Source organism: Prionailurus viverrinus, chromosome F2 (assembly GCF_022837055.1).
Source record: "Prionailurus viverrinus isolate Anna chromosome F2, UM_Priviv_1.0, whole genome shotgun sequence".
Classification (NCBI taxonomy): domain Eukaryota; kingdom Metazoa; phylum Chordata; class Mammalia; order Carnivora; family Felidae; genus Prionailurus; species Prionailurus viverrinus.
In genome coordinates, this window is record NC_062578.1 from 82,591,623 (window position 1) to 82,600,801 (window position 9,179).

Sequence of the window (9,179 nt, forward strand, 5' to 3'; positions counted from 1 at the left end):
ACTCCTGCAACGGCCTCACCCCTTCCCGCTGCCTGCGGGGCCCAGAGGCCAGGGCCTGGGATTGGGATTAGGCCTCAGCCCTGCGCAGCTAGGGGAGGCGCTGACTGCCCTCCACCTGGCCACCCCAGCCCCTTGCTCCAGCCCCGCCCGCCCTCACCCCTAGCGTCCCGGCCCCCCCCCCGAATCGAGCCCCAGACTGGGAGGACATCTCAGCTTTGCCGGTCCTGGCTCGGTGGAGAGACACCACCCCCGCCCCTTCAAATCCCAGGAGCGCAGGCTTCTGTTGGACACGGCTTTGGGGCACAGGCGTCTCTCCAGAGGGAACAGAGACGTGCGAGACAGAGACAGACAGGAAGGACACACAGCAGCAGTCGGTGCGCCCGGCTGGGCGAGCAGAGGGGACCGCGACCGACCTGCTGGATGAGGGGTCCCCTCCGCTGGCCTGGAGCAGAGAACAGCTCAGGGGGGCACTGTCTCCCCTGCGGGGGGCCCACCGCTCTCTGCCGGCCCGCCCGGGGGCCTCAGGTAAGACCCAGACTTCAGTCTCAGAAGAGGCAGCCGCAGAGGGACAGTGGCTCCGGTTGCCTCCAGGGGGCGGGCGAGGCCGAGGACGGGGAGGGCGGGCGGGTATCGGGGGCCCTGGGAGCGGCCGGGCCTTCCTGGAGGCAGCGGCCGGCGCGGGTGGGAAAGACAGCTGGGACAGGGGCGAGGGGCCGTGTCGCCAGCAGTCTGCCCTCTGCCCCCCCCCCCTCCCAACAGCTGTCCCAGCCGGGTCCGGTCCTGTCCTCGGCCCGGGACGCGGCACTGAGGACGCGCGGAGTGGGCGTGGTCAGGAGCCGCGGTGACGTCGGTGCACGATAGGGTGTGGAGAGGAGCCAGCCTGGCAGGGGAGAGGACGGCTCGGCTCCCCTGTAGTGGCACGGGCTCCTGAAAACCAGGGGTGCCAGACTGAGGGGGGCGCCGAAGACAGGAGAGCAGGGGACAGGTGTGAAGGCGCGGTGAGGCTCCACGGCCTCCTGTCCACCCGCACGGTCACCGCCCATCGGCCTCCCTCACAAGCCACCCCACCGCTGTCGTCACCAACCAGGCAGCATCCTCCCTCGCGTCTTCCCACCACACATCCGTCCCGTTTTCTGTCCGTCTGTCCAGCCAGCCAGCCACCCCAGGTGGCCAGTCCTGACCCCGGGCTCCGGCTGTGACCCCAGCAGCGGCCTGGCCTGTGGCCGTAGGCTCCGAGGCACCCATTGTGGACGGGTTGCCCAGGACTAACAGTCATGCTTTCCCGGATCATCATTTTGATGTGGCTTAAGCACCCTGTCCAGGCCCCAGGCTCTCTGAACTCAGCTTAATTCAGCTCCCCCCCCCCCACCTTGGCAGGAAGTACCTGTCCCCTGAGAACAGCCCCTGGTGTGGGGGCAGCTCAGGGACAGACCCAGATGGAGGTGACTTGAGCTGCAGAGGTCAGGACAGCTCTGAACTCCCCCTTCTGTGCGGGCCCCCTGCCCCGCCCCCTCTCTCCGGGGACCAGGAGCCCAAGGTTCAGCCCCCCCCCCCCCCCCGCAAGGTGATGGCTTCCATAAATGTGGCCAAGATGCCTCTGGCTACGGATGAGGGGGCAACCTCCCCACAGACCCTGCCCCATACAGAGCCGCCTCTTCCAGGAAGCCTTCCCAGACTGACAAAGGACTTGCCTTTTTTCATCTGCCCCCACGACACCCTTTGTGGATGAGGGGGTGGGCGGGGGGAACTCATTTTCTCACAGGGGACACGACTAAACCCAGAGAAGTTTGCCCCCCTCACCTGCACCAGTGGGGCAGATGTGGGAGGGGGATCAGGCCTGACTCCGGCCGGGCGGGATGCCACGGCCTTGGTGTGGATGGGGCAGCAGCTCAGGTGCAGGAGCCCAGGGAGCCGGCGGGGGGGGGGGGGGGGGGGGGGGGCGGGGAGGCGTCCCTCCGGCCTGACCAGCGAGCGCCTGGGGCCTGGCATCCGCCCACCCGCTCTGCCCCACCTACCTCCAAGGCGAGGGCAGTCCCTGCTCCCCTCCAGAGAAGGGGCACCGCGTCCCCTCCTGGCTCACCGCCCCATCCCCTGCGCCTCAGGGTGTTGGGGCGCTGATGGGGTGTCCCCCGGGGGCTCCCAGACTCGCCTCCTGCCTCTGCTTTCTCACGACCTCTGAGGCTGGTGGGATGAGGGCTGGGGCTGGTCATCCAGGCAGGGGTGTGGGGGGAGGCGCTGGGGCCAAATTTAACCTCATGACACCCAGAGGGGCAGGTTCTCGGTCGCCCCCAGGCCACAAATGAGGAGGCCGAGCCGGGAATGGGGCAAACTTCCGCCCAGCTCTTACCCAGGCAGGGCACCCCACAGTCCAGAGGGCTGAGATGACGGTGGCTCGGCGGGACCCGTGAGCACCTGTCCTCAGCAGGAACAAGGAGGAGAAGGGCCAGGCCCTCAGGTGACAGCGTGTCCCCAGCCACGCACACCGCCACAGTCCATTTAATCTCTCCGCCCGTCGTTACCCTCATCCCCATGCTGCAGCCGTGGAAACTGAGGGCTCGGGCTCCTCTAAGCCCCTGCGCAGGTGAGGGAGGAAGAAATCGAGGCCTCGCTGCCAGGCTGGCTTCTCCCTGCGCCGCAGCCAATCGTTCTGTACACTGTCCCCACCCGACTGGACCCTGTGACCCGCCCTCCCCTGCGCCCTCTCCCCGGCCCCTTCCCTGCTCTCCACTCAGGCCTGGCCAAGCACTTCCGGCACCGGGACGCCTGCGGGGGGTGGGCGGGGGGGGGGCGGGGGGGAGGGGGCTCCCCACCCGTCTTCCCCCCCCTTCTGCTCTCCCCCCCTCCCCCTTTCCCTGCTCGCTCCTCCTTCCCTTGCTTTACTTTCCCCAGCGCGTGCGGCCCTCTCCCAGTTACTCCCTCAGTTGCTTATGTAATTTGCTGACTCGCTCTCTCCCCAGTAGAGCGGCCCCCCGTGTGCCGCCAGCGCTGTCCCCGCGCGCACGGCACTCTCACCCCCCACCCCGGAGTAACGGCCCGCAACGTCTCACACACGGAGACACACATCTGGAAGCGCCACCGCTTCACACCCTCCGCCGCTTGCGACAGCAGAGTCACGTGCCCACCGCGGCAAGGCAGAGCCCCCACCCCCGGCCGCACCGGCTGGAGGGCGCAGGGTAGGGCTCCCTGCGGCCGCCCGGCCCTCACCCGCCCCCCCCGCCCCCCCCCGCCCCGCCCCGCCCCCCGGGGTGCCCTCTGGCCACGCCCCCAGGCCCCTCCCAAGGGGGCCCCAGAGGGCGGGGAGGCTTTCGTGGTGTGGCGGCCCCAGGCGGTGGGGCTGGAGCTGGGGTGGAACCCAGAGGGTGTCTCCACTGCTGGGGGGCGGGGGGAGTCGGGATGCAGGGGTCAGGAAGGAGGGGCAAGGCTGGGTCGGGAATAGAGAGTGCTAGGGCCCAGGGCAAGGGTCGGATCCCTCCAGGGTTGGGGCTTGAGGGCACTTGGGAGCCACAGGGGCGTCAGCCCGTTGGGGTTGAAAAGGAAGGCCCGGAGGCCCCCACCGGAGACGCGGGGGAGGGGGCGTGGGCGCCCCTGGCGGCTGTGTTAAAACCCTCCCGCCTGCGGCGCCTGGGAGGCTCATCGGTTAAGCATCCGACTCCCGATCTTGGCTCAGGTCGTGATCTCACGCTTCGTGAGATCGAGCCCGGTGTCGGGCTCTGCACTGACAGCGCGGAGCCTGCTTGGGATTCTCCCTCTCCCTCTCCCTCCGCCCCTCCCCTGCTTGCACACTCTCTGTCAAAATAAATCAATAAACTTATAAAAAATAAATACACCCCCTCCCGTCTCTGGAAGTGGTGGGTTCTGCCCCCTGGGGCCAGTGCCCTGCCGAAAAGGGGCCAACCCTGGTCTCGCAGTCCAGCTGCGCCACCCTCCACCCCCACCCCGCGCCAGTGACCTCAGGCCAGTCCCGGGCTTCTCTGCACCCTCGCCCTGCTCTGTAAGACCGGTCATTGCCACCCCCAGGCCTATCGCCAGGAGGCCACCAGGTCACACACATCTGGCACCTGGCGCGTGCTGGACACCTCACGGTGTCCCTTCTGGTCTTTCTCGGGGGACACGGTGGGAGGGAGGGCAGTAAGGGGAGGATCCACAGGAGAGGCGGAGAAGCCAGTCCCGGGCCAGCCAGGACCTGGACGAAGTGGCCGCAGGGCTGGAGAGGGAGGAGCCTGCCCCCAGGGGGGCTGCGAAGGGAACGGCCGGCAGGGTGGGACGGGCGGCGGCCCGGTGCGTCTGTCTGGGAAGGCGGCGGCCCAGTGAAGGGGAGCCTTTGACCCTGGAATGCTGACCCCAGCGGGCCTCGGGGCACCTAACCAGGGTGTTGCCAGGAAAGGGCGCCAGAGTCAGGGAGGCCCTCGTGGAGGAGGTGGCGAGGCTCGGGGAGCCCCAGGGCCCAGAGGGACAGCAGGAGGGCGCCGCGCTGGGCGGCTGGAAGGTCCCCGGCCTCCCTCCGCGCCCTCCGGCCCAGCCTTCTGGGCTCCCGGGGCGGTCGGGCGGAGGGGGCGTCTCGGCCGCTGGGCTGAGCGTGAAAGCCCACGCCCCCTCCCCCGCCGCCCAGAAACTCGCCTCCTCGTAAATCCCGTTCCCCCCAACCCCCAAGAGAAAACTGCAGCCGTGGCCTCTGAGGCTCGGGTCTGAGTGCCCTAGAAATCCAGGTTCTCCGCCCACCCAGGGGCCCCGGGAATGTGCATTTTAGCAGGATCCGGCAGCAGTGCACACGGGAGGAGGTGGAGGAGGGAGAGAAGGGGGGAGGAAGAGGAGGAAGTAAGGGGGAGGTGGGCGAACAGGGAGCCGAGAGCGCGGAGGGGGCGGACCAGTGAGGTGCGCCCCGCGGGGCGGGAGGCCTGGCTGAGCCCGGGGACGCCGGGCGGGTCCGGGATTCCCAGGCCCGCCCCTTGCCCCGGCCCCGCCCCCGGTCCCCGTCGGCTCGCCGCCGCCGCAGGCTAATCGGCTGTGACAGCTGGAGCCCTCGGCAGCTGAGCGGTGTCACTGCGAATTAGGCAGGCGCTGAGCCCGCCAACAGCAAATTACTCGTCACTGCTCCGCTGGTGCAGGGGCCGCGAGCGCGCGTGTGCGTGTGCGCGCAGGATGGGCGTCCGTGCACAGCCCCCTCGTCCCGTCTTCCCGGACAGGTGTGAAAAGCTCCCAGCCCTTCGCACCTCCCTGCGGACCTCCGCCCTCGCCCGTCCCAGCAGAGGGGACACTGAGCCTCTCCCTGACCTCCCTCCTCTGGCCCTGCCCGCTCCCCAGCCCTCCGGAGCCGTCCCTCAGGGAAGTGTCTTGGGACCCTGGGGCCCAGGCCAGCACCCCTCCTGAGGGAGCGCTGACTCTAAGCACCCTCTCTAAGCGGAGGGGAGGGGACGCCGCCCTGCTCCTCCACCAGCCAGGCTGCTCCCTACAGCTCACACGCCCCCCTGCCCCTTCCCTGCTCAGAGCCGCCGCTGCCCCTCTGGGCCCCAGTCAGCGTCCAGCCCGTTCTTCTCTTCTTAACCACCCTCGCCAGGTCCCTCCACCTGTTCCCGCCGGGTCGGGGCTGGGTCTCTGCCACCCGCCCTTTCCTCAGCTGCCTCCCTGCAGCCTCTGCCCTGGGGCCCAGCTGGCTGCCGCCCTCCAGGATGGGCCGCATCGGAGGCTCCCGACTGACAAATTCCCAATCTCTTCCTGCCTCCTGGAACAGGCACACAGTAGGCGCCTAATCAATAGTTTTGTGTGAATGAATGAGCCCTCCTCCCACTGTCATGGCCAACAGATTTCTCGAGGCCAGCGTTCCTGGGGCAGCGGGGTGCAGGTGTCCCCGTGGGCACCGGTCTGGGCCAGGAGAGGAGAGGCTGGGCTCTGTGGCTCGGTAATTGCTGAGCGTGCAGCCAGGCCCAGGGAGGTGACAGAGCAGGTCCAGAGCAGCAGGCGGGGCTGGGGGCCCTTCCCTGTCCGCCCGCCGTCCCCTCAAGTGCTGGGGACAACCCAGCTTGTCCCACCTCCGCGGCTGGCTCAAAGCCTCCCGGAGCAGCTAGAGGGGAGGAACCCCAGGCTCCACTGGGCTCTGGGGACAGGCTAGCTTCCTTCTAATGCCCACAGCGCTCCCAAGTCCCCAGACCCTGGGCCAGAGGGTCCCATGCATGGCCACAGACTAGGGGTGGTTTGACCTTCCTTGAGACCCAGGAGGGGCCACCAGCCCCAGGCTCCAGGTCCTGGCCGGTAGGCAGGTCACACAGCCCTGGCCCCTGCCCATTCCCCATCTGCAGGCAGGCCTCTGAGCCCTTCCAGGCTGCCGCGTGGGCCCGGCCCAGGGCTGCACCCGGTACCCCCTGAGTGGGTGAGCCCTGAACACACGGCCTCCAGTCGGCGCAACTGGTGATGGTCCCAACGGAGGCGGGGCTGGGCTGGGTTTTGTGGCACATCCATCCCCAGGGGTTGGGCGAGCCTAGGGAGGGCCTCTGCTCTTGGAGCCGGGCGGCAAGGAACAGGGCCTCTCTCCTGAAGGGTGTCTGGGCCCGCACTGGTGGCTCTGAGGAGGCGGGCTGGGACAGAGGCAGCAGAGCCCAGGGCAGGTGGGGAGGGCTGCGGGGTCCCGGGGTCAGGGGCAACCAAGCCGGTGGTGGCTGAGGGCGACTCCTCCCTGGGTGGCTGGGGTCAGAGCCCACGAGGCCACATGGCCAGGATATGGGGTGAAGGGACCAGGACAGACAAAACCCACGGGGCCCGTGTGTGCAGGTCACGAGTGAGCATGTGTGTGTATTCCTGGGCACGTGTGGCCGTGTGCGTGTGCGTGTGCGTGTGGCGAGGGGAGGGGTGTCTAGGTCTGTGCATTTGCCTACACGCATGGCCACGTCTGCACGCACATACGTGTCTGTTTCTGTCGCCCAGATCTCTGCACGCCTGTCTGTGTGTGCCCATCCTCAAGGGGGAACGCTGGGGAAGAGGCCACCCTCGGAGCCAGCTATAAATAGGAAACCAGACAGGGGCCCTCGGACGGCACCGGCTGCAACAGGCAGGACTCGAGTGGCCATGGAGAGAGGCTGCAGGCCGCGGACAGAAGTGGGGGGCCCCCAGTACAGAGCAGACCTGGGGCCCACCGAGGGCCAGCAGCTGGGATCTGGGGCCGGGGCTGGGCTCAGTCATCTCAGACCTAGAGTTTTCCCCGGAATCCTCAGCCAGCTGGAGGACCAGGGGGCAACTGCGCTGTGTGTGCGTTTGGGGTGTAGGTGCCCTGCAGACGTGCGCGGAGGATGAAACTCTGTGTGGGGGTGGGGGGCCTGGGATAACGCTGCCCCCAGAGGCTGCTGGGCAGGGGCACAGCCAGGACGGGTGGGTGGTCTCAGCTCAGGCAGCTCCCTGGCTCCTGGCGGGGTGGCTGTGGCCCAGCATGGGGGGGGGGGTTCCAGTGGGCCGTGAGCACAGCTGCCCCAGGTAAGGGTGTGGCAGAGGGACCTCCGGTGGGGCCGCCCGGCAGGGGACCAGTTTACACGTGGTGACCACACGTGGCACCGAGCCTATGCACGTGGAGTCCGTGTTCGTGACGGGGGCACGCACGGCAAGCATGGACTCCCCCAGCTCCCCCCCTCAGGTCTGCGCCCGCGGTCCCTCTCGCACCTCCCTGTGGCCTGAGGGTTCCCTGGGAACGCAATCCTCCTGTCACCCCCTAGGTGGCCTGGATGTGCCCAGACGTCCCAGCCCATAGCTTTGACTGGCAGACCCACAGCCCCCCTCCTCCCTTTGGCAGGCGCTCCAGTCTGACGCACTCACGTGCCCAGTGAGTCTCCCTCTGAAGCTCTGGGCGGGGCTGTCATCTGGGTCCCTGCCGTGGTCCCTTCAGGGCCTGGCCCAGAGAAGGGACTCTCCACAGAATGAAGTGACACAGGAGTAAATGAATGAGTGTCCCCTAAGCAGCGGGGGGGAGGGGGTGGGGCGCGGGGGAGGAGGGCAGGGTGCCTGGAGGCCCCAAGGCCAAGATGTTCCCATTCCACCAGAGAGAGGGTTCCTGGGGCCTCCTCTGGGAGGGCAGAGGACAGACAGGGTGAGCTCAGTGGCTGCGGCCAGGGTGCCACTAGGGCCCCCTTCCACATCCACACAGAGGGTGCCGGTCACCCCTCTGGGGGGGGGGGGCGCCGGGCCCTGGGTGCTGAGTGGAGGCTTGTCCTGGAGCCTGGGCACCGCTGTCACTCCTGCTCCTGGCCCAGGCTCCCTGGCTGCCCTGCTTCCTCTCACACCTCTGGCCCAGCGGCTCCGAGCTACCACTGCCCCCCTCCCCTGTCGCCTGCAGGCTCCTCACAGATGCACCATCACACCCAGAACCCCCCAAGGGGGGCAGAGTTGTGAGGCCTCTGATTCTCACCGTTCCGAACCCTCTCCGGTGCCCGCCAGGCCCCCAGTCTAGCCCCTCCCGAGAGGCCTGGCCTGCTGGGGCCCCAGCACCGGTCAGCCCTGCACTCCCACCGAGTGGGCACAGGACAGCTCCGCAGCCAGAGGGCTTTCCCCAAATAGGCTGTTTGCCCAGGAAAGGATCCGTCTCTAAACACAAAAAGAAGCACACCTCCTGCCTCCCGCAATGGTTTCCCTGTTCTCCAGCCGCATTTTATCCTGGGGCAAAACCGGAAAGAAGGAAGGGGGGTCGCGTGGGGGAGGAAGGAATGAAAGAGAAACGGAGAGGATGGGGGGAGGAAGAAAAGAGAAGAAGAAAGTGAAACAAGGCCAGTGGCGCCGTGACCCAGGAAGGCATGTGCGGACGGCCCTCTTCTCCCCGGGGCCCGGAGCCCGATCCAGGCTCTCAGGTGCTGGGGTCCGGGAGGGAGGCCGGGGTGCCGCGGGGAGAGCGCTGAGCGCAGCTCCCTGCCTGCCACTACCTCCTGGAAAAGACAGTTCCTGAGCCAGGCTTCCCGTCTGGTCCTCGATCCTTTCTCTGCCGGAGGAAAACTCCGCTGGCAGCACCAGCGAAAACTAAGGTGTCCTCGGCGAGAACCGGCCAGCAGACCCGCCCGTGCGGGAAGGGACACCCCCGGCCACTGGCGGTCCTCTTGAGGGCTTGGGGTCCCCGTCCTGAAGCGGGCTCGGCCATGGGGTGCTGGTGGCCCCCCCCCGTGCTGCGGCCTCCTCCGCACCTGGTCCTTGAGTTCATTCCTGCGCCCCCACAT